Source organism: Cibotium barometz, chromosome 52 (assembly GCF_041138505.1).
Source record: "Cibotium barometz isolate CiBa-2024 chromosome 52, ASM4113850v1, whole genome shotgun sequence".
In the NCBI taxonomy this organism is placed as follows: domain Eukaryota; kingdom Viridiplantae; phylum Streptophyta; class Polypodiopsida; order Cyatheales; family Cibotiaceae; genus Cibotium; species Cibotium barometz.
Window position 1 is genome coordinate 20,987,581 of NC_141097.1, and position 25,855 is coordinate 21,013,435.

Genomic DNA, 25,855 nt, shown 5'->3' on the forward strand with positions numbered 1-25,855 from the left:
TTCTCATCTAAGGCTGCCCTCAGCTCACCCTCACACTGTTCACCTTCATCTTCCCATGTGATGCTACATCTATCCATGCAGCTACCTTTTCTTTATCCTACACACCTTATTTCCTGCCTGCTTCTACTTCCCCAGTGTCTAAGCATCTCCCCCCCCAGGGCCCCTGTTTCACCTTAAAACCAATGTTTCCCCAAACTGTCTTTAATAATATGGGTCAAGGAGGCTGCCCATTTTGTTACTCTGTTTTGAGCTATGCATAGATGATAAATCAGCCAGAAACAATAATCTTTCAGCAAGAGGAAGGTATCTATGGACCTATGTTTATACAGTCCTCAACTATCCCTATTAATGATTACTTCATGCACTTTTGTTACTCATATATGCAGATGATGTAGTTTCTCTTTGCATTCAGCCACGACAATTTACAAAAGCAGGTGACTATCTTGGATCAATTCTGCAAGTGTAATCAATTGGGTGTCAATGTGGAAAAAACAAAGACAATGACTGGTAAAACAGTTCAGCCCAAAGCACGCCCACTTATCACATATCGTGGGTAAGAAATTGGGGTGATCAAGCACTCAAAGTACTTCAGTAGTAAAATGCCATCAGAAATGCTCGCAACCTACTATCGAGACAGGTTAGACCAGGAAGCACTCTCACAAACACTGAAAATACAGAAATAACATGGGAGTCAAGACTACTACCATCCTCTTGTTAGAGACTCAGAGTGTGCCCTTAAAAATCTGCCCTGGAGAGAATGCACCATTATATCTGTGGCACACCTATGCATATGTAGGGTAGAGCCAGACATCAGATAGCAACCGACAAGCAAAGTCGGACAATGCAAGTGACACGTGGCACTACCACATGACAATGGTGGCATGGCACTTATGACGTGGAAGTCAAGTGCAAGTGGCCGATAGCAATACTACTGGCCAACTAGGAGCATTGGCACATATATATACATGGATCGCCAAATCGACATAATCATCTGCTTTCCTCAGTGGCGTACTTCACAAAGAGTTTCTTTGTAGGAAAAGTGCTAGCCATGAGTAAAGAGTAGGTCACAGGGCTATGATTTGACGTCTTCATTCTCTGCCACATCTTGCACTTGAATTTCAGTTATATTACTTCTTCGTGTGAAGCACCACCCCGACCTCTTCAAATGAGGAGAAAGTCCTAGTGGCCTTCAAATCCTTTGTGAATTGATGACTCTCCAAACAATTCTCGCTCGCCTTCACCGATTCCACGTCGAGGGACTGCCGGTTTGCCAAGTTCTTTCTCCATGCCTTGTGAGGAACAAGCTCAATTAATGAAGCTTCTAAAGCCTCCCAAGTTCAACGGAAAGATGGACGGAGGAATCGTAGCCAACTGGACCTGCCAAATGATTGCCATGTTGGCAACGCAACAGGTGGATGAGATATTTTTCAGCTCCATTTGGTGCGTACGGCTTTGACGGGTGTAGCTCTCTTGTGGTGGGAAGACGGCTTCAATGTCTGATGTTATGGAGGCACCACAGGAGGACATGTCATCAAATTTGTCTTCATCATGGGAGAATAGGCCAATTGGTATATCTTCCTAGTACACAGATTTCTTGGAGATTATACCGACAACAACCGGTATTACTTGGAGTATGTTCCACAAGATATGGGTGGTTTAGACATAGAGGTGCCAAGGAGTACCGATGGATACAGATTTGGTGCAACGTTTCTGAGGAGTATGGTTCTTGGTTCTACTTTCTTCCTTCAAGGTGCAGCGGAGACAGTGTAAGCAGCTCGTGTGCTCCATCTGAGCCGATACATTAGTGGCTCGAGTTTGGATAGCGCAGTTTTTCTCGGCCATTCTCTAGTGTGTTCTTCTCCTAGGCTACCGGAGGATACTCAAGAGGTTTGTAGTGTTTTTTCATGGACGGTTGGATAAACGAAGAGTGCTTGATCAGGTGGAAGTTGGTCATCCACAAGTCTTTGTGCTAATGCAGCGAGGACGGAATGTGAACCTTCGCAATGGACGCAAAGTTGCCTCACAGCAGTGTTCGGGATCTTGGGTATCTTAGATAAGCTTTGCTTGGATCGTTTTCTTTTATGGAAGGGCACTTTATATGGGCGCTATGCAGCTGAGGACAGTTGCAATGTGATACACCTACGAGTACGGGCACAGCCAGACATCAGATAGCAGCCGACAAGCAGAGTCGGACTCCACAAGTGACACACTGCACTGCCATGTGGTAGTGATGGCATGGCAATGGTTTAGGTGCAAGTGTTTACAATATCGGTGAAGCTCATGCCTGATAGGTCGCCAAGGCTTGCATCAATCATCCGGTTGGATCTACTCAGCCTACACATACATCAAACTTGGGTGTCATCATCAAAGATAGGGATGAATTGTGAGTTCTACACGGAGCATTTTTTAAGACTCACCAGGGGTGGATTCTTTGAGATCCTGAGGTACATGCAGATCCACGTCATGCTATGCGCATCATGATCGGTCAGCTCAAAGTATCCTCCCATGGCCTTAAGAGTATCCTCCATGGAGAACTGAGAACATCCCACGAGAGGAGCAGATATGCATGGTATGCACCATAGGGGAGGTAGAGGACGAGGCTCACTATATGTTCAGATGCCTAGCGTATTATGAGATACGGGGGAGATTTCACTGCCTCTTCCAGGGGGGTTTCGGGCCACTGGCGTGGGTGATGCAGTATGAGGACCACAGATGTCTCGGGATGTACTTGATAGAGCTCAGATGACATAGAGTCCATACGGAGTATTGAGAGGACATGCCCAGAGACAATGCCAGCCCATACAAGACGATGCCCAGAAATCCATTACTGATTTCTTCACGGCACGAGCATCCACATCAGCCACCCATACCGACACTGCCGCATCAACATCAACTCATTCCAGCCGTACACATGGGCCATATTCGCGTTCCAAAGGAGTACTAAGTGGGCAGGCCTACTGCATCCACGTGCCAGGTGCCCCCGACCCAGAGCACCGAGGATCTCCACCACACAGAGAGATTAATGAGATTATCCGACGACATGACATGCCCTTACCATAGCCACATCTCCCATCAAGAGGCTTATATATAGTCATGTTTCAGTTTTCAGTTTTCACGTTCTTTTTTTGTTTTTCCATGGCACTCTATACCCATGATATCATTGTACTATTCACGGTCTCATAGGCCCTTCGGGTCTTTTGTATGTGTCAATAGCTCTCTCTCTCTCTCTCTATGTGTGTGTGTGTGTGTGTGTGTGTGTGTACACATATACATATACATATGCAAATATATATATGTACTATACGTAGGTACACACACACACACACACACACACACACACAAATACAAATATATGTGCATGTGTGTGTACATATACATATACATACCACACACACACACACACACACACACACACACACACACAAATACAAATATATGTGCATGTGTGTGTACATATACATATACATACCACACACACACACACACACACACATATATTTGTGTGTGTGTGTATGTGTGTGTGTGTGTGTTGTCTCTCTCTCTCTCTCTTCCACCCCCCCCCCCTCTCTCCCCCCCCAACACACACACACACACATACACACACACACAAATATTTGTGTGTGTGTGTATGTGTGTGTGTGTGTGTTGGGGGGGGAGAGAGGGGGGGGGGGTGGAAGAGAGAGAGAGAGAGAGAGAATTTTAAAAATAACCCTGGGTTTGATGACACATATATGACATCACTTGTAACAAAATTGGTGCACCTGATGTCTGACACTGAGAAGTACGTGTGCAAAGCAAAAGTGAACGAGAAAGGCTTGCTATCAACATTTCTGATCCTTGAAGTAAGTGTAAGGCTAGCAAGTCCCAAAGCTACACGAACTCTGAGCTCAAAACTGCTCCCAAACAAAAAACAAAAACCGTCTCACAGCTCAAACGTGGCCCAAAAGTGAAACAAAAAGGGAATTCTAGCAAAGAGATTCATAACGAAATACAAATACCAATGGGGCCATGTCTTCAGATCTTCATCTGAGGGCTTCAAAATAAGATCAGCAAAGGTTTTGATGCCGTTAACAGGAGGTGGTGGCGGATTAGGATCAATGCTCCACAGCCGACATCTTGCTAAACCATGCTGTTCCAAAGAGCCCAAATTGCTGAACTGTACATGCACCACAATACACCACCAGTAAACCTTGGTATTAGTAATCAGCTTTCATTAACAGATGAGTTCACAAGCTTGGAGACAGCTTAGGCATCAACCAACCTGTGGAAAGCATATTTGTATACCGCCTCTGCTGGCTCTTGGTGGCTTGACGGTGGCCTGAAATCCAAACATTTGACTGCTTTTTTTTTCGACCAAGGCCAATTACGCCAGTTCTTTATATACCAATAGGCATTTCAGGTTACTTCCCAAACTTAACACCGAAGTGTAATCTTGACTCCATGAGAGCCTACTCACAAAGCTTCAAACCTTCAACTCCATCACGCATAGCATAGACTACGTGCTATGACATCCCCACTCACGTCTTCAGCACCCAAGAGTAGGTAAAGGTCATAAATTAAGATATGTCACCTTAGTAGACAAATCTTCACAGATAAACCATTGAAGTAAAATTCTACACTTCTCCATAGGTGAAGCCACAATGAAGATTAGGATCAGAGAGAGAGAGAGAGAGAGAGAGAGAGAGAGAGAGAGAGAGAGCCTGTGCGCGCACACTCACAGTAGCTGGTTGGACAACTGCACAGCTTTGGATAGCAAGAATTAGCATTTTGTTATTCCTTGAAGCCAAATTGTTACTATTTACCTTACTGCTAAGAAAAAGTAGTTCTTCTCCACGACTGTTCTTCCATGATGTCACTTGTCCACCATACAAATATAGCTGCACACCCTTTGTTCATGTTAGCCAGCATGCTGATTATCTAAAGAGTACAGATAAGCCCAAATATTCAAAAACAAAATATATGAAAAAAACGCCCCTACATGAACCAAAACTTAGACAAGACGGATGGGCTTTGAGAGTTAGTACTTTTACACATTGTTAGCCGACCAAAAAGGATCATTGGTTTCAAGGTTTAGCACAGAGTGCTGGCCACTGTAAGCCCTCCTCATAATAAAACTGAGGCCCTGAGTGTAGATGAGGTTAGCGATGTGCACACTGCATGGGTAGTGTAGATGCACCATAATTATAAACAGATTCAAGAACCTGGAAACATCTAGCCTATGAAAGCTGTGTTGTGGTGGACATTTTATCGGATACAACTGAGAAGATGGGTGTTTCTTCCAATCTAGCTGCACTCATGTGTGTGCATGACTTTGATTTTATCTTTTCATGACTTGTCTTGTTTGCCTGGACAATGCCTGAGTTTTCTGCCTGTGTTGTCCATGGGGCCGGGGATGCCTGGGCACCCTGTGTATTTTCAGATTTCATGATTGATAAGTTTTTCCATGTACAGTTGCCCTTCCGTTTACATTGGTATCAGAGCTTGGCTCTCTACACAGTTGTGCCTCATATGATGCTGGATATGGCTGTAAGGAGTCATTATCCGTGAGAGAAGGTTGGGATTCTGAGGTAGCCCTCGTCTTATTGTCGCGCCTCGAAAGAGGTTACTTTTGGTTTAAGTGGCAGTGAGTGTGTGGAAAGACTTCGTGGCCCTCCTGTCTGTGTAGGGGCACTGTTGCACCCTTGCAGTCTATTCGGTATCATACTTGGGGAACTGATAGAGAGCGACTCCAGGGCACGGAAAATTCTTTTCTTTCTGAAAAGCTGGAAGACACATTATGGCCAGCCAAGCAGATCATTCTGTGTGTGCAGGGGCACTCTTGCACCCTTGTAGTCTATTCGGTATCATACTTGGGAAACTGATAGAGAGCGATTCCGGGGCACGGAAAATTCTTTTCTTTCTGAAAAGCTGGAAGATACATTATGGCCAGCCAGTCAGATCATTCTGTGGAGGACTGTATCACCCGTACTCGCCTCACGCGGAAAGAAGATAGAGACAGGGATCATGTTCGGGCTTTGGCGGATAACGATCCACCGTTGTCTGCCAGGGCTGAGGATCGGCAGGATATTGATGCCTTGATGAATGAGCTTGAAGAGCTCCATGCTTTGCAAAGAGATCCTGATGTATAGAGGGTCATTGAATCAAAGTCTCATGTCAAGGCTGATGTGGTCACTTTTAATGCAATTGCCCAACAGATGGGAATCAACAAACCTCGTGAGTTGGCTGTTGCTTGTTTAAAAAGCCGTGGTGATGTTGTTTCCGATGATGAGGGCAAGTGGGTCTTCACACGGTAGCCTCGCAGGCTATCCCATGAAGGGAACTCCGATGATGTTGTGAGAGGGCATGCAGCCCACACCAGTGATGTGAGAGGGCATGCAACCCGCACCAGTGATGTGAGAGGGTATGCACCCCGAGCAAGTGATGTAAGTGTGCATGCAGTCCGAGCAAGTGTTTTGAGGGGGCTTGCAACCCATGCAACAGATATGAGGGGGCATGCAACCCGAAGAGATGATGTACATCGACATGCAGCTCGTGGGGATGATGAGGGGTTTTCAGCCCATTTGAGAGATGCAAAAGATCTTCATGCATTGTCGGTGGTGTCTCCACCTTCTAGGTATGTTCCTGCTCCTAAAGTTCCATCCAAAGTGGAAGGTATTACACGAGAAATCAGCCCTAGATCTCGGCACCATCGCCATTCGTAGACATGACGAGGAGGATGATGTATTAGAGCGTCGGGATGCTAGTCATAGCAAGAAGGCCAAAGTGTTCAAGTTAGGGAACAAGGCCATCAAATTCGAGAGCTATAATGGAAAGTTGGATACTACCAAGGCACTTGCTTTCATAAGGCAATTTGAACTAGCCTTTTGCACTGAGGAATTTACCAAGAAATCTATGCTCAGGCATGTGGGTATGCATCTTAAAGAGACTACAAGTGATTGGTGGATGGCAAAGCTTTTGGATAGGACAGCTGCCCATACATGGAATGCTTTCAAAGAGCAATTTTATGATCAGTTCCTTCCTCCTCACTTCGAGAAGGATATACGAAAGGAATGGGATTGGCTTTTGCGGATTATCTGGAGCTTCTGAAGGCCTACTTGGAAGCTTTGCAGTTGCAGTCAACTGCTTAGAAGCCGGGGGGAATGTCACAAAATTCCTTACAACTTCTATTTTTCTATTGTTCATGTGTGGCATGTGGAGCCTGACATGACATACATGTATGGCCGGTGTAGCCTGACATGGTGTGTCTGTGTGGCATATGGAGCCTGACATGACAGTACATGTATGGCTGGTGTAGCCTGACATAATAATACATGTGTGGCTGGTGGGACCTGACATGGTGTACATGTATGGCTCATGGAGCTTGACATGATGTAATTCCCTGGGACTAGCTATCCTGGAGATCTTTTGTATTTATGTTCTGGGAAGGTTCCCGAAGGATCATGAGCCCTGGACATTTTATCGGATACAACTGAGTAGATGGGTGTTTCTTCCAGTCTAGCTGCACTCATGTGTGTGCATGACTTTGATTTTATCTTTGGATGACTTGTCTTGTTTGCCTGGACAATGCCTTAGTTTTCTGCTTGCGTTGTCCATGGGGCCGAGGATGCCTGGGCCATAGTGACAGGGGGACGGAGGGACGCCCACGTGGGACGTGGGAACGCCGTCCCGAGCAGAGAGGCCTGCACACCGAGCTGGGGATGGCCAGGGGGGCGGGACGGGACGGCCAGGGGGACGGGCGTTCCCCCTGTGGGAACGAGGGGACATTGTCTGCAGGGGACGGGGACGGCTACAACAGCTAAATCTTCAGGCATTTTTTTTCAAATAAACAGCTACTAGCCGTTAACACTGGCCATTTGAGAGAGAGAGAGAGAGAGAGAGAGAGAGAGAGAGAGAGAGAGCAACACAACTATATAATGGGCTTGGCGCCGCTCCTCTTCTACTCGAGCCTTCCAAGACTTGAGTTCCTCTCCACGATCTCCCTCTCCTACTCAAGCTTTCCTCTCCACTATCTCCCTCTCCTACTCCACGGTCCATCACCTTCCTCTCCACCCTCTCCTACTCACTACACCGTCCCCACCCCCCCGTCCCCGTTGCCTACCTTTAGCCGTCCCCGTCCCCGTTCTCGTCCCCGTCCCTTGGTAACTATGGCCTGGGCACCCTATGGACGTGTATGTGCACACCTGTTTGGGACTAACAGGTGGTCTACATGTGTTTTGCAAGTGGTAAGTATTCCCAAAAACTCAATTTACAACTTTATGAGTTCACATGCTAATAATTATTGATGCAGATTCACACTCGCTTATAAGTGGCCGGACAACTTATAAGTGAGTACACATTGAACAGGACTTATTTAATACACGTGGCGGCCAAAAGCTGGGCATTGGACAATATATGCCAAGTAGGCGCCCCCTTCTGGACCTAAAAAGCACACGTGGGAGCTAAAACTGGCGGAGGAGCTCTAATTTGGAGTAAGACTCCAGTTTTATGTGAGGCACCTGCTTTTCCTGGTGCATGGGAGCTGGTCGACTGCTTCTACGGGCTGTTTACAGCCTTCTACTGCGACGAAAACCTAACAAGTGCATGGGAGGTGCTGCCCGACCCTTTCTGCATGTTCTCCACTGCTGGCCGACTGATTTACAGCTTGAACAAAGGCTGGACAGATGATAAAAACAGAGAGGAAGAGCTGGTCGTGTTCATCTGAACAGTTTTCCTTCTAACCGGGGGCTTGCAGGCTTGTGTACTGCTGCTGGTCGATTTCTTATGAGGCTACTGAGGGCTGGTTGACTGCTGAAAATAGCCTTTGAGGGCTGGTCGACTTTCCCTATGAGCCAGACAGGAAGAATACCAATTCTTGCCTCCCAATGCATTGAATGAGATAACAATGAAGTGGGATTGGGTAAAGCAAAATGAGGGAGAATTGGTAAATGCATATGTACAAAAGTTTTGGAAAGTGCTTTTGGAGGTGTCTCCATTTATGCATGTCACCGAGGCGGAAAGGAAGAGAAGGTTTCAATCGGGATGCAACCCGTGTACCAAGCGGGACTACAAATGTATCCTGGTCATACCTTATACCAATTAATCGCAGCCGCCACCGCCACCGAGCAATTGGAACCCAAATTGAGTCGATCTAATAAGGCTAAACCCTCATTTCAAGGCAAAGAGAGGGCTGTCCAAAACCTGCAAAATGATGGACAGCCACCTAAAAAGGACCAAAAACCAAGATAAAAATGGTCCAAAGACTCAAAATAACACTACCAAGAAGCGTCCCTTTAAACTGAGAGACTATGGTCTCACTCTGGAATAAAAAAAGCAATATATGAGTGAGGGGAAATGCTTTACTTGTGGTAGCACCGAGCATATTGCAAAGGCATGTCCAAACAAGAAGAAGTGTGATAATGCAAATGCATCAAAGCCTAATGTGCATATGGTTCCGGATGTGCAGGGCAACACTTCACATGATAGCAAAGATAGGGTTGTATGTAAAGCTTGGGGACAGCTCAAAGATCAGCCCGCTTTGTTCATGTTTGATGATTGTGCATCTGAAAATTTCATATCCACACAGATGGCAGCTGCTTTGGGTATTGAAGTGGAGGACATGGGTCCTCAAATTGAAGCAGAGGCTGCCTTTGTTGGTAGAGAAGTGTAGGTCATGCCTATTTTTGGCAAGTTGCACATACACATTCAAGGTTATGCGGATCATGAGGATTTTCTTGTGGCGCCTTTGAATGGCTGTGATATATTGCTTGGAAAGCCTTGGCATACACATATTGATCCATGCAAGGCTTACAAGACCAACAGGATCACCTTCATGCATAAAGGCCGAGAACATGTAATTGATGCTGGTAAAGAGGGTGATACCATTCTCCTTGTATCTCATGTACAAATTAAGAAAGTAATGAAAAAGAGTGTTTTTGCGTACTTGATTTTTGTACGAGATCATGTTGAGCAAAATAATGTACATGTAAACACTCTTAGTAATGATAGGCTGAAATTTTTGCAAGAGCACAATGATTGTTTTGCTGATGAGTTACCACCCATACGACCGGAAGATCATCGCATTGATCTTGTGCCGGATAGCTCACCACCTAATAGGCCAGCCTATCGTGTAAGTGCATCCCAAAAAGAGAAGATCATGAAGCAAGTGAATGAGCTTCTTGAGAAGGGTTTGGTTCAACCAAGCTCTTCCCCATATTGTTCTCCCGTCCTCTTGGTTCAAAAGAAGGATGGATCCTTTCGTATGCGTGTGAATTATAGAGCTTTGAATAAGCTTACCATCAAGAATCGGTTTTCGATTCCACGCATAGACGACATCCTGACAAGTTGGATGAATTGGCATGCTTTAGCCAAATTGATCTCAAGAGTGGATATCATCAAGTGCGTGTAGTGCCTAAGGATGTACGCAAAACTGCTTTCAGGACAGCACTTGGACTTTAGGAGTATCTTGTTATGCCTTTTGGTCTTACAAATGCCCCGGCTACATTCAATAGAATGATGGATCGCATATTCCGTGGGTACAGGAAACTTACAGGTGTCTTCTTTAATGACATCCTAGTCTTCTCGAAGACCGAAGAAGAGCATAAAGCTCAATTGGCTATTGTTTTTGAAGAGCTCCATAAGCATAAACTCTTTATAAATGCAAAGAAGAGTGAGTTCTTCTTGTCAGAGATACATTATCTTGGGCATATTTTGTCCAAAGATGGAGTGTGGATGGATCCTACAAAGATTGATGCAATTCGAAATTGGCCCGAATTGAGTTCGATGCATGAGATCCGTAGTTTTCTTGGATTATGCTCTTACTACCGCAGGTTCATTCGGCACTTTGCATGGATTGCTTCTTCTTTGCATGATTTGACAAAGAAGAAGGCCGTGTTCAAAGGTTTAGCAAGCAAGCTCATTTCTTGCCGGTCAAAAAGACCATTAAATCTGAGCATATGGTTAAAATATATCTTGCACAAGTGTTCAAACATCATGGAATGCCGAAGTCCATTGTGGGGGATAGAGATCCCAAGACTACAAGTCTCTTTTGGCGTGCTTTGTTTGAAAATATGGACACCAAATTGGACTTCTCATCAGCTTATTACCCTCAAATGGATGGGCAAAGTGAGGCTGCAAATTCAACCGTGTTGGATCTCTTGAAATGTTGTGGCGGATCAAAAGTCTTCTTGGGAGAAGTACTTACCGCTTGTGGAATTCGCATACAACAACACGATGCATGCATCCACAGGAAAGGCTCCGTTTGAAATTGTTTATGGCAAGGTGGTTTTACCACCCATCCTTCGTACACAGGATGACATTTTTGCAACTGATGAGTATGTTAGAGACTTAGATATTGCCTTCGCTCAGGTGCGGACAGCCATTGCAAGGTCTCAAGACAAGCAAAAGAGGGCTGCCGACAAGCATAGAAGGCAATTGGATGTTAAAGAGAATGATTGGGTATTGCTGAAATTTGAGAAAGCAAGGAGGCCTGGCAAAGAGGGTGCAAATCCTAAGCTTGCAACCAAGTACAATGGGCCTTTTCGAGTGATCGAGAAGATCAATGAAGTGGCTTTCAGATTGGCATTACCTAGTCATTGGCACATACACAATGCTTTTCATGTGAGTCTCCTTCGCAAGTATGTAGGGCCGAAGCCCAGTGAAATGGTCATTGAGGATCCACCAGAAGTGGATGAGCTTGAGGAGATCTTGCAGCCAGAGCAGATTGTGTATCACAAGGAACACAAGCTTGCTGTGCAGGCAAAGTTGTGAGGCGTTACCTTGTGAAGTTTCGGAACTATCTTCCCATTGATGCTAAATGGGTAGATGAAGAGTTCTTCAAAGATTGCCCGCATGTGCTTCAGACATATTTGGATGCTTTTCAGTTGCGGACAACTGTTTAGAAGCCGGGGGGGATGTCACCATTTGGCCACCTAATCGGTCCACCCGTGCTTTCTTATCATGTATGTACATTGGACTGGTGTCCATGGCAGTTGTTTATGCCGGGGATTGATGCCACTCATGTGATATTGTAGACTTGGCTTTCCGTTGGGACTTGTGCCTCCGTGTACATGCCCGGAAATGCTTGGTGGATTGGTGTTCCATTGGGTCTGGTACCTCATGTACTTGCCTGGAGCACGTCTATTTTGGTATAGTCTCATGAACGTGGATTGTCCATACCAATGCTGCATTGCATAGCATCTTTATGTGCTTGCTTGCAATTGAAATTGCAAGCACATAAAGATGCTTGCAATTTCAATTGAAATTGAAATTGCTTGCAATTGAAATTGAAATACAGCATATGCTGTATTCATGCTTGCATGACCTATGTGTAGTTCCGGGCTAGGGGACGCCCGCCCGTGAACCGTGCGTGTGAAACTGTCTGCTGACATGGTTGTGTGGCATGTTAACAGGTGGTAAGTATTACCCAATCTAGGCTCAAATAGCCCTTAGGACTTAGCCAATATTTATAAGTGAGTGCGTTCCCACTTCATTAAAGTTTGGGCGCCAGAAAGTCACTTATAAATTACGACCACTTCCAAGTTCACACTCACTGAAGCCTTGAGGCGGACAAAACTCAATTTCCAAAACCTAATCCTCCCCTTTTACTCATAAATGGGCATCTCCCCATGTCCCTTCACCTGATTCGACCCCAATTCACTTACTTATTAAGAGAAAATTCGTGTTTTCTCTTCATGAAGATTTTTGGAGGCTGAAGACTCTGTATTTCCACCATTTCTCTCCATTTCCAAGCTCTCCATAGCCATACCCAACTTGCTAGGGTATTTTCCAAACTTCCAAGAGTGTTTGCAAGTACTAATCACTCTCCTACTCACTCCCAATGACTGAAATTCATCAAAACAGCTCTCATTTTTGCTGTAATTTCTTGTCTTTTTCCTGAAAACCCTAATTTTAGCCTTCCTTTCTCAAGTTGAACCATAGAGTAAGCTTTCCCAAGGTTCCCTTCATCCTCTTGAAGACTTTTGTTGCGAAGAAAGGCGACAAATCAAAGATCTCAACACTCCTTGATCTCAACACTCCAAGGACTTCCATCTCGCGAAGACTTCCGCTGTCATCGACTCTACTTGCCATTGGTAAGCTTTTATGCTTAAATATGGGAGCAAGTAGCGGGAGGGAGGAACCGGATTACAAGATCACATACCCTGTGTAGTGTTCTCTTGTCCTACATACTCTCTTGCAGATTGTTGCTACCATGTGTTGGTGGAACAATAGAGAGCAGATGGTAGGGAACATGGACACTTGAGAGGGTAGTGAGGGTTGCAAGTCTACATCGACAACCACTTGTTTGCAATACTGTATTCATATGCATTGGTATGGAAATCTGGTAAAAAATGCCCATGACACTGTACTTGATTCTCCCAAGATCAATATACTTTATTTCAGGGAGGGGTCGGCCGCTCCGACTCATTGTGTGTCTCTTGTCAATTCAGCAATTTACTTCTTGTATTTGAACAAGTATCCATCAAATCTTAGTGTATTTAAGTGTATTGATCAGCATTGTGTTCAACTAAGTTACACCTGGGGTGTGCAAGATCTGAAAATGAAACATAGAGAGGAAATTGGCCATCCTCATATGCTTCTCTGAATACTTAGTTTGGGTAAGAAAATACCTCAAACTCTGGTGATCTGCCTTCACAGTGAAATCAGTCCCCAAGAAGGTAATGTTTCCATATAGTAAGTGCATGAATTACAGCCAAGAGCTCTTTCTCATAAATGCCAAGAGATAGCTCTCCATCATGCAATCTGTACCTTAGTAGAACACAATGCTAATCAATACACTTAAATACACTAAGATTTGATGGACACTTGCTCAAATACAAGAAGTAAATTGCTGAATTGACAAGAGACACACAATGAGCCGGAACGGCCAACCCCTCCCTCAAATAAAGTATATTGATCTTGGGAGAATCAAGTACATAGTGTCATGGGTATTTCTGACCAGATTTCCATACCAATACATATGAATACAGTCTTGCAAACCAGTAGTTGTCAATGTAGACTTGCAACCCACACTACCCTCTCAAGTGCCCATATTCCCTACCATCTGCTCTCTATTGTTCCACCAACACATGGTAGCAACAATCTGCAAGAGAGCATGTAGGACAAGAGAACACTACACAGGGTATGTGATCTTGTAATCCGGTTCCTCCCTCCTGCTACTTCCTTCCATATTTAAGCATAAAAGCTTACCAATAGCAAGTAGAGTCGATGACAACGGAAGTCTTCGCGATGGAAGTCCTTGGAGTGTTGAGATCTTTGATTTGTCGCCTTTCTTCGTGACAAAAGTCTTCAAGAGGATGAATGGAACCTTGGGAAAGCTTCCCCTATGGTTCAACTTGAGAAAGGAGGGCTGAAATTAGGGTTTTCAGCAAAAAGACCAAAAATTACAGCAATAAAGAGAGCTGTTTTGCTGAATTTCAGTCATTGGGAGTGTGTAGGAGAGTGATTAGCATCCGGAAACACTCTTGGAAGCTTGAAAATCACCTTAGCAAGCTTGGAAATGGAGTTGAGAAGGAGATAGTGTAGAAAATGCAGCCCAACGAAGCACCCATCTCTAGAGAGAGGAGGAAGAGTGAGGTGGTGAGTTGTCCAGTGTAGGTGGCAGGCAGGTGCTTTGTGGAGCAAGCTAGAGTGCACACATGGGTGGTTACTCCCTCTGTACAAAGGGGATAAGGTCTAGGCGGTGGACATTGGGTTATGTCCACCTCGGGACATCAGTGTGTGTGAACACCGGGCTAGTCATAATTTATAAGTGAGTTTTAGTCGCCCAAAACTTATTGAAGTGTGTACACACTCACTTATAAATTAGTGCTAACTCCTAAGGCCAAGTTTATGACCAATACTTACCACCTGTCACATGCCACATAACCATGTCAGCAGACAGTATCACACGCACGGTTCACGGGTGGGCGTCCCCTTACCCGGAACTACACATTGGTCAAGCAAGCATGAAAACAGCATGCAATTTCAATTGCAAGCAAGCACATAAAGATGCTATGCAATGCAGCATTGTAATGGACAATCCCCGTTCATGAGACTATACCAAAATAGACGTGCTCCAGGCAAGTACACGAGGTACCAGACCCAATGGAACACCAATCCACCAAGCATTTTCGAGCATGTACACGGAGGCACAAGTCCCAACGGAAAGCCAAGTCCACAGTATCACATGACTGGCATCAATCCCCGGCATATACAACTGCCATGGACACCAATCCAATGTACATACATGATAAGAAAGCACAGGTGGACCAATTGGGTGACCAAATGGTGACACAATCTACGGCTCTCATAAGCCACGGCATGTCCCTCTTGATTAAGGACAGCTCCTATGCAATTTCCAGATGCATCACAATCCACACTAAAAGGCTTTTGCGAATCTGGAATGATCAACACTGGACCATGAGTAGTTGCATCTTTAAATTTGAGGAATGCATCTCTCTCTACATTAGTCCATTTGAACACAGCCTTCTTCTTTGTCAAATCATGCAAAGGAGAAGCAATCCATGCAAAGTGCCGAATGAACCTGTGGTAGTAAGAGCATAATCCAAGAAAACTACGGATCTCATGCACTGAACTCAATTCAGGCCAATTCCGAATTGAATCATTTTTTGCAGGATCCATCCGCACTTCATCTTTGGACACAATATGCCCAAGATAATGTATCTCTGACAAGAAGAACTCACTCTTCTTTGCATTTATGAAGAGTTTATGCTTACGGAGTTCTTCAAAAATAATGGCCAAATGAGCTCTATGCTCTTCTTCGGTCTTCGAGAAGACTAGGATGTCATCAAAGAAGACACCTGTAAATTTTATGTACCCACGGAATATACGATCCATCATTCTATTGAATGTTGCCGGGGCAATTGTAAGACCAAAAGGCATAACAAGATACTCATAAAGCCCAAATGCTGTCCCGAAAGCAGTTTTATGTACATTCTCAGGTACTACACGCACTTAATGATACCCACTCTTGAGATCAATTCGGCTAAAGCATGCCGATCCATCCAACTTGTCAAGGATGTCATCTATGCGTGGAATCGGAAACCGATTCTTGATGGTAAGCTTATTCAAAGCTCTATAATCCACACACATACGAAAGGATCCATCCTTCTTTTGAACCAAGAGGACGGGTGAACAATATGGGGAAGAGCTTGGCTGAACCAAATCCTTCTCAAGAAGCTCATTCACCTACTTCATGATCTCCTCTTTTTGGGATGCACTTGCTACCCGGCACAAGATCAATGCAATGATCTTCCGGTCATACGGGTGGCAACTCATTTAGTAACTCATCAGCAAAACAATCATTGTGCTCTTGCAAAAATTTCAGCCTATCATTACTAAGAGTGTTTACATATACATTATTTTCCTCAATATGATCTCGTACAAAAATCAAGTACGCAAAAACACTCTTTTTCATTACTTTCTTAATTTGTACATTGGATACAAGGGGAATGGCCCTCTTCACCAGCATCAATTACATGCTCTCAGCCTTTATGCACGAAGGTGATCCTGTTGGTCTTGTAAGCCTTGCACGGATCAATACGTGTATGCCAAGGCTTTCCAAGCAATACATCACAGCCATTCAAAGGCGCCACAAGAAAATCCTCATGATCCACATAGCCTTGAATGTGTATGCGAAACTTGCCAAAAATAGACATGACCTGCACTTCTCTACCTACAAAGGCAGCCCCTGCTTCAATTTGAGGACCCATGTCCTCCACTTCAATACCCAAAGCAGCTGCCATCTGTGTAGATATGAAATTTTCAGATGCACAATCATCAAACATTGACAAAGCGGGCTGATCCTTGAGCTGTCCCCAAGCCTTACATACAACCCTGTCTTTGCTATCATGTGAAGTGTTGCCCTGCACATCCGGAACCATATGCACATTAGGCCTTGATGCATTTACATTATCACGCTTCTTCTTATTTGGGCATGCCTTTGCAATATGCTCGGTGCTACTACAAGTAAAGCGTTTCCCCTCACTCATATATTGCTTTTTCTGCTCCAGAGTGAGACCATAGTCTCTCAGTTTGAAGGGACACTTCTTCGTAGTGTTATTTTCAACCTTTCGACCATTTTTATCTTGGTTTTGGTCCTTTTTAGGTGGCTGTCCATTATTTTGCAGGTTTTGGACAGCCCTCTCTTTGCCTTGAAATGAGGGTTTAGCCTTATTGGATCGACTCAATTGGAGTTCCAATTGCTCGGTGGCGGTGGCGGCGGCGGCTGCGATTAGTTGGTGTAAGGTATGACCAGGATACATTTGTAGTCCCGCTTTGTACATGGGTTGCAATCCCGATTGAAACCTTCTCTTCCTTTCCGCCTCGGTGACATGCATAAATGGAAACACCTCCAAAAGCACTTTCCAAAACTTTTGTACATATGCATTTACCGATTCCCCCTCATTTTGCTTCACCCAATCCCACTTCATTGTTATCTCATTAAATGCATTGGGAGGCAAGAATTGAGCATAGAACCTCTTTTTGAACTCTTCCCATGATCTAACAGGATTCGGTGAGAGCTTCTCCGTGAGCCACCAATGGGCAACAGTGCCTTTCATGAACATGCTTACATGCCGGATCATGGATTTCTGAGTGAAATCCTCATCACTGAAAGCAATATCAAACTGGGTAATAAAGGCAAGCGCCTTTGATGCATCATATTCCCCTCCCTCACGAGCACACTCGAAGACATGAGTGGCATGAGAGATGCACGGAATACCTACACCAATAGAAAATTGCAACCCATGTTGCATGTGTTGTGCATACACATTTTCAACCGGCAATGGCATTTGACATACATTTTGACCACTGCCATAAACATTGTATCCTTCACGGGCTACATAAGGTATTCTTGGATGCCGTGAAGTCATTGATTGTTCCTCTCCCATAGCATGGAGATTCATCCTCTTAGACATAAGTTCTTGTTCGGGCACATGTGGAGATTCCAAGACATGTGGGATGGTTGCCTTTTCTCCATAGGCATCCTCGGTACGAGCCAAGTATGCACGTGCTCCATCCCTCGATTGCAAGTGCAACTCTTGAGCAATCATTGCCATTGCATGATCCATATAAGATTCAGCTTTCTTGGCCTTCAAAACGGTCATGTACCAATGGATCCTCGCGGTGGTAGAGATTCAATTCTTCTTGTTGTGCATGGAGAAGAGCCTGCATACAAGTAAGTTCAGCCCTCAAGACTATGGACTCTTCTTCTTGCATCTTCTCTTTGCCACGGGACGGCTATCCCACATATTCATGTTCCCTATCGTACACCACATGAGTTTGCTCATCTTGTAAAGCATTGGAAGCATGCATTTCATTGTCCCTGCCTCTTGTGTTAGCATCTCCAACATTCATTGTATGGCTGTCCATAATGTTCTAAGTGTAGAGATAGCTAGTGTTCACGGTGATCGTCTCTTACAATAGAAGTGAAAGAGAACCGTATGCTCTAATACCAATGTAACTTGGTTGAACACAATGCTAATCAATACACTTAAATACACTAAGATTTGATGGACACTTACTCAAATACAAGAAGTAAATTGCTGAATTGACAAGAGACACACAATGAGCTGGAACGGCCGACCCCTCCCTCAAATAAAGTATATTGATCTTGGGAGAATCAAGTACATAGTGTCATGGGCATTTCTAACCAGATTTCCATACCAATGCATATGAATACAGTATTGCAAACAAGTGGTTGTCGATGTAGACTTGCAATCCACACTACCCTCTCAAGTGCCCATGTTCCCTACCATCTGCTCTCTATTGTTCCACCAACACATGGTAGCAACAATCTGCAAGAGAGCACGTAGGACAAGAGAACACTACACAAGGTATGTGATCTTGTAATCCAGTTCCTCCCTCCTACTACTTCCTTCGATATTTAAGCATAAAAGCTTACCAATAGCAAGTAGAGTCGATGACAGCGGAAGTCTTCGCGATGGAAGTCCTTGGAGTGTTGAGATCTTCGATTTGCGCCTTTCTTCGCAACAAAAGTCTTCAAGAGGATGAATGGAACCTTGGGAAAGCTTCCCCTATGGTTCAACTTGAGAAAGGAGGGCTGAAATTAGGGTTTTCAGCAAAAAGACCAAAAATTACAGCAATAAAGAGAGCTGTTTTGCTGAATTTCAGTCATTGGGAGTGTGTAGGAGAGTGATTAGCATCCGGAAACACTCTTGGAAGCTTGAAAATCACCTTAGCAAGCTTGGAAATGGAGTTGGGAAGGAGATAGTGCAAAAAATGCAGCCCAACAGTCCTCATGAAGGAGGCGCCTATCTCTAGAGAGAGGAGGAAGAGTGAGGTGGTGAGTTGTCCAGTGTAAGTGGCAGGCAGGTGCTATGTGGAGCAAGCTAGAGTGGACACATGGCTGGTTACTCCCCTTGTACAAAGGAGATAAGGTCTGGGCGGTGGACATTGGGTTATGTCCACCTCGAGACATCAGTGTGTGTGAACACCGGGTTGGTCATAATTTCTAAGTGAGTTTTGGTCGCCCAAAACTTAATGAAGTGTGTACACACTCACTTATAAATTAGTGCTAACTCCTAAGGCCAAGTTTATGACCAATACTTACCACCTGTCACATGCCACATAACCATGTCAGCAGACAGTATCACACACACAGTTCGCGGGCGGGTGTCCCCTTACCCGAAACTACACATTGGTCAAGCAAGCATGAAAACAGCATGCAATTTCAATTGCAAGCAAGCACATAAAGATGCTATGCAATGCAGCATTGGTATGGACGATCCCCGTTCATGAGACTATACCAAAATAGATGTGCTCCAGGCAAGTACACGAGGTACCAGACCCAATGGAACACCAATCCACCAAGCATTTCCAGGCATGTACACGGAGGCACAAGTCCCAACGGAAAGCCAAGTCCACAGTATCACATGAGTGGCATCAATCCCCGGCATATACAACTACCATGGACACCAGTCCAATGTACATACATGATAAGAAAGCACGGGTGGACCAATTGGGTGGCCAAATGGTGACACATGACACACCTAATGCGGGGCACCCAGACATACATAGAACCTTGGCCTTGGTTGGCTGCCATTTCTGTTGCCCATCCATGAATCCTTTGTTGAGTGCGGAAGTGTACCCATTGCCAACTTAATAAACGAATTCTTAGAGCTAAAGTAGGGGAGCAAAACCATCAAGGAATATCACCATGCCTTCTCTCTTCTACTCAAATATTCACCAGGCTTAGAGCTGGAGAATTACTGCATCCTTTGCAAATTCCTGAGAATAAGTGGCAAAGTGACCAATTGACAAAGATGGCTACATTTATCCCTACCAATTGACAAAGATGGCTACATTTATCCCTACCAAGTCGTCGGTAAAAAGTCACTAGTTGGCTCTTCGTGGAGCAATTGTAGAAGCTCTATGGATTCCCTAAGGAATGTTAGCGACCGAGATTCCAAATTCACTGCAAAATTTTGGCAATCGGTGTTTTCCAAATTGGAAACACGACATGTAATCTTCAGTTCATCCCCAATAGAATGGTCAAACGGAGAGGACGAACCAGACTATGGAGGATATGCTAAGGGCATATGTGTCCAAGAGACAGTCTGAGTGGGAAAGATATCTTCCACCGGTTGAGTTTGCTTATAACAGTAGTAAGCATGCAACTATTGATTTTAGCCCATTAATGCTTATCTACAATTATCAGCCGAAATCACCCATTGACGTAGGACTACAGGGGGTCAAGTTGCAATCATCAATGGATTTCTAGCAAGATATGCAGGCTATGCTGAAAGTTGCAAGGGAAAGAGTACAAAGTGCTCAGGATCGTGCTCAGTATTACGCTAACCAACGACGAACCCCGAGAGTTTTACAAGAGGGCATATGGGTTTATCTTAAAGTCCCAAAGGACTCTAAGAAGATGAGGACCGGCAAGCATTACAGGTTATCTTCTCAGTGTTGTGGTCCTTACCACATCACAAAGAAGATTGGTGATGTGGCTTACCAATTAGCACTAATTTCTGGAATCAACATTCGCCTTGTGTTTCACACCAATCGTTTGAAAGAACATCTAGGTAAAGGTGATGAGATTTTGCTAGTGGAGGAGATCCCTAACCTCGAGGACATGACTAGGTATATTCCCATGGAACCCGAGTTGGTTCTCGAGCAACGTACTAGACCTTCTCGACATACCATCTATTCAGAGTGCTTGATCAAATGGAAAGGATGGTCTGAGGTTGAGACTACATGGGAGTCAATGCGTAGTCTGAAGAGTCGCTTCCCCGGATTCATTGCTGAGGACATCAATGGTTCTTAAGGGAGGAAGTATGTTACGTCCCAAGGCTAATCAGGGTTAAGACCTTCATGTTAGGTTAACCATAGCCTAGGGGTTAGGCATCTTAAGTCGGGGTCAGCAGCTTTTATGAGACGTGCTATATTTGGCTCCTCGTTTATAGGAGGACTATATAAGTGACTTTATGAGTTAGTTTGTGAGAGAGCTCCTCAGACCTAGACTCCAGGCCTTGAGACTACATAGTACACGGTGCTTACTTCCGATGGGAGTGTACTCGTGGCATGGGATGCCATGGACTTTGCACGTGGAGCCATGTCTCTAATGCTACTATCCCCCTATGCTAGGGGGTGAGCTTGAATGGCTCTATGGTTGGACAATGAGCTAGATGCTTGAGTTCTTGTGCGTTTTCCTTTTTGTTTGTACATAATCGCAAGGTCTGTTAGATTGGGGGCTTTACAATACCCCTATTTGGCTTGGTGAGAGAGAGAGAGAGAGCTGACAGGCTGCTCATGCCGGATGGGCTACAAACAGACTGCACAAGGCTGGCCTATGGCCATGTTCTTCTCCTGGTTTAGTGGATGGGTGCAATAATATAGGCTGAGGCATCGTCAGAGAATCTATCACCTCCGGTCGAGCCTAATCAAACAAGCAGAGATGGGTTCCCTGTGAGGCTCATCACGCAAAGTATTAATCTCTGCTCAACATCGACGTGGCAGTTTTTCTTGATGTGTGTGCCTTCCATCTTGTTCTAGCCAGGCATCATGGTCGACAATATGATGAAATTCTGAAGTCTCCATTGTGTTGCCTAAGCCATCACCAAGATTCTGTATCGGCTTTCATAGCTTCTCACTCAGCCCTACTTGCTGTTGGTGGGTAACAAGGCAAAGAAAGTCTTCATCAACTTGGTCAACTTTTGCGGACCGTCAACAAAGCTACGACGACTGATGACAACAGCTGGTACCTTGTCTGGTTGCTGGGTTCAGCAGGTGATTTGTTGAGATGGAGGGACTGGCAAAGACACCTGAGCCGCTTGGTTTTAGAAATGTTGATGTTGCCGATTCACAAGGTCTTCTAGGCGAGGGATCTTTGACCAGTAGGTGTTGCTGGCATTGGTTACTGCCAGGCTGTTCAAACCCATAAAGTAAAATGCTGTCAGCCTCTTCTTCGATCTGGATTTATTAAATATTATTCACTCTCACCTCTGAGCACCAGGTAATATAAATCATGTAAGCAATCATAGCTCTGCTCTGTCCCACCATGCTAGAGGCTTTTCACATGAAGTGAGGTGCAAATGCCTTTCTTGTTAATAATTCAGGCCCTCAGCTGAAGAAGTGTTTCCTACTCTCAGCTCTGCCAGATCCCTTGAACAAGAAGATAAATGGTGTGTGGATGATCATGCATGGATTGAGGATGTCATGAATGATGATGTTGAGGTTGTGCTACTGGGATTATGAATAAGGTCATGAGATTTTCTGTGACATGGGAGTTTGACTATGATGTTAGGTGCTATGTAGCAGACTACTAGGTGAAATATGTGCTCTTCCCCAGCTGCCGATGACTTTGTTCCAAGTGCATCACAACTCAATGAAGGGGAAACCCATAGCAATGCCCTCCAAACTCAAAGGTTCCCTCAACCTCTCAAACACGCTCAGTTATAATTCACACGATTTTCACTAACAGTTTGTTTTGTGAGCAAGAACAGCAGGCACTACACTAGGGGAAGAACAACAGCACCTATTGAAGGCCGCTGAGAAGCTGCTTGAAGTTGTAAAAACAGTAGCAAAATTTCGCAAACATTCTCTCTTTCCGCACCAGATGATTAGGTCCCACAACCAGATCTACATGTTGAAACAGTACCAAATCCACGTGAAACATCAGGAATGACTCTCCTCTTATTGTTTAAGATAAGCAGGAGGGGATGTCACATGCATCGTCCTCACACAAGGATAAATGTGTCATGACTACTTGGGACCATTAAGCTTAGGGTTCAGCAGATAGTGGTGGCCATTCTGAGCGGCAAGCCTTCAACAAACAAAGCAATGGACATCGGAGACAGGGCAAAACCAGCATGGACAGCAAAGATGACCAGCCACCTATAGGCTGGGCATCCAGTATCTTTACTTGATAAACATGCCTACAAAAGCCCAGTGTAAAACACTCAAGGGGATCGTTGCTAGTTAAACAGCATTAACTTACAGAGCATATGGAAAGAGTGACTTACCACTGCAGAAGCTCCTTGCGGCTCCCTTAATAAGAGCGTGTCCAAGCCGGAGGGGTCTTTCACCAGATCAACTGGCATTTTCCCAACCTTCTGAAATCCTGAAACATCAGAAAGGGCAACACAAAAACCCTAACAGAAATTTTAAAAAGTAGTAATCCCCCTCCCAAATCCCTAATTAAGCACAATCGATGGTGAAATCAAAAACTCCACTCCAATTAACCCTAACTAAAGCCCTGGTGTAGAAGAAAACCCTTTTAAAAAGCTGTAAACACAATCAAACCCCAATCAGCAGAAATAAAAACCCAAAAAAGATGTTAATGCGACCAAAACGTAGATAATGAAACCCTGACTAAGAATAGCACGATGGAAAATAATCCAATAAAAAGCCCTACTGAAGCTAGCAGCAGAACCCCTAATTGTTGCTTAATTAGAACTTAAACTCCCATCAGAAGCCCTAATTGAAAACCTAGCACTGAGAATTGGTATGGACATTAGAGAAACTCACCTGCGCAAAGACAGCTCGCTACCCTCCTTCCTCCTTTGACAACAGCGGCAACGACAACGTGGCGGCACATTTTATGATCAATTCTAATAATCATGGTATTAAAATAATATGTTATTATCTTTTACATCTTAACCATGGACAAGAGAAAAAGAAATCCTTGATTTCTAAAAAATGAGAGGAAAAAATCCCTTCTATTGACCCTTTGTATTCTGGCTTTCATGCTTCTTAATATCTTTTACATACCGTAGCAACATGCGGGTTAAGTACTCAACATGCGGGTTAAGTACTCGTTATTATACAATTGAAAACGTATAGCTGATTAATCATAAACCATCAAATAGTGTTTTTGAGAGTAATTTTCAAACCCTTGTGTATTGCCAAAGAAAAAAGGAGGTTCATAGATTGCAAACATTACCCTCTATGCATTACAAGGCTTAATTGTCTCTTTGAAGGAGGCGATATGTGTGTGTGTGCACGCACGTGGTTTGCGGGTTTTTGGAAAGGGGGAGGAGGGGGTTGGGGGATTTTTTAGGGAAGCATCTATATATGCATATATAAGATGCGGGTCCGAGCCCTAGCCCCCTCTTCGATAAGGCTTTTTCTTGCTCCAATGAAGATGGATATTCTTGCCCCCCGAAAAAGTGCAATGCTGATAAGAAGGGGAAATGAATGGTAGAGAAGAAAGGATCTTGTGGGGGGGGGAGGGGACAAAAGCCTATCCATATGCTTCCTTGTTTCAAAAAAGTGGAGAATCTCCTTAAAGTGGAGAGTCTCCTTTCCACAACAAAAAGGCACATCCATTCCTTCAAAACCAATCATTGTTACAAGGTTTCAGATGCATACAAAGCCACTTTACACTCTCCCGATGTGTGAATGTAAACACTGGTCGACATGCAAGATTCATTTCTTTAAGCATAGCAATATCTTGCCTTCAAGGGCACTCCCCGCTTGAAAAATGCATTAACAAAAGATATTGCATCCAAAGATCAAATGGTTTTTATAGCAACGAATGCACTCCTCAAATATATCTTGATTAGCTTACCCATCACTTATAAGGAATATTCTCAATCTCGTAAAAATGTTTCACACATGTAAAGGAATATTCTCAATCTCGTAAAAATATAAGGAATATTCTCAATCTCGTAAAAATGTTTCACACATGTAAAGGCAACTTATTTTTACTTTTAGAAAAAATAAGTTAATACTCCTAGAAAGAAAACTTAGACTCTATCAAACTTTCTAGTGCTTCATGTAGCATTGCTTATTTGAATCTAATACATACTTTGAAAGCCCTTCTTACATTAAAAATTCCTCTACAATGCTTTCTCTTCTAACAAGGTCACAACTCTAGTCAACCTCATTTTTATCCCCCTTAACTTTTATATATAACTTCCAAAGCAAAAATGTGTGAGGCTTCAAAGGGATATAAGCAGGTGATTGACTTGTATATACTATTCTTCCTTGTCCCTTGATTTTTATAGAAAAATAAAAATATGTGATATTCTCAAATGGAAAGTACATGGTGGATCTATCTGTACAATTCATTAATGTTAGGCTTGTCACACTTATAATTTGGTTTATTGTTTAGATGTCCATCTATAGCACCACTAATGTCACTACTAGCCCTCCCTTGTCTTACATTGAAATATCGCATCTTACAGACCGCATGTGTTATAGTGGCATGAGTTCACTCATGTTTACGTACTTGGGATTTTTTATTTAAGGGAAGGCATGTCTTTATAGCATTATATGGTAGTGATGTGTGTGAACACACTTAGGACCGCCGAGGCACTTTTTCCCTCACTAGGAGGTTTTTTCCCCCATGCGTATGTACACCCTCTTATCTGCTCATTTCGGGGTGTGTACT

At 44.1% G+C, this 25,855-nt stretch overlaps 1 pseudogene across 1 annotated transcript in view; it reads right to left on the minus strand.

Moving 5' to 3' along the window:
- The window catches only part of LOC147608941 (putative glucose-6-phosphate 1-epimerase), a 26,379-nt pseudogene extending 1,784 nt beyond the window's left edge, over positions 1 to 24,595 (minus strand). Inside the window, exons 1-7 of the transcript XR_015264302.1 lie at positions 24,404 to 24,595; positions 23,989 to 24,071; positions 23,484 to 23,581; positions 4,803 to 4,877; positions 4,262 to 4,318; positions 3,999 to 4,156; positions 3,762 to 3,893 (exon numbers count right to left, since the gene is read on the minus strand). The product of XR_015264302.1 is annotated as a putative glucose-6-phosphate 1-epimerase (transcript). The remainder of the gene's footprint in view (positions 1 to 3,761; positions 3,894 to 3,998; positions 4,157 to 4,261; positions 4,319 to 4,802; positions 4,878 to 23,483; positions 23,582 to 23,988; positions 24,072 to 24,403) is intronic.
- Between the last annotated feature and the right edge of the window lie 1,260 nt (positions 24,596 to 25,855).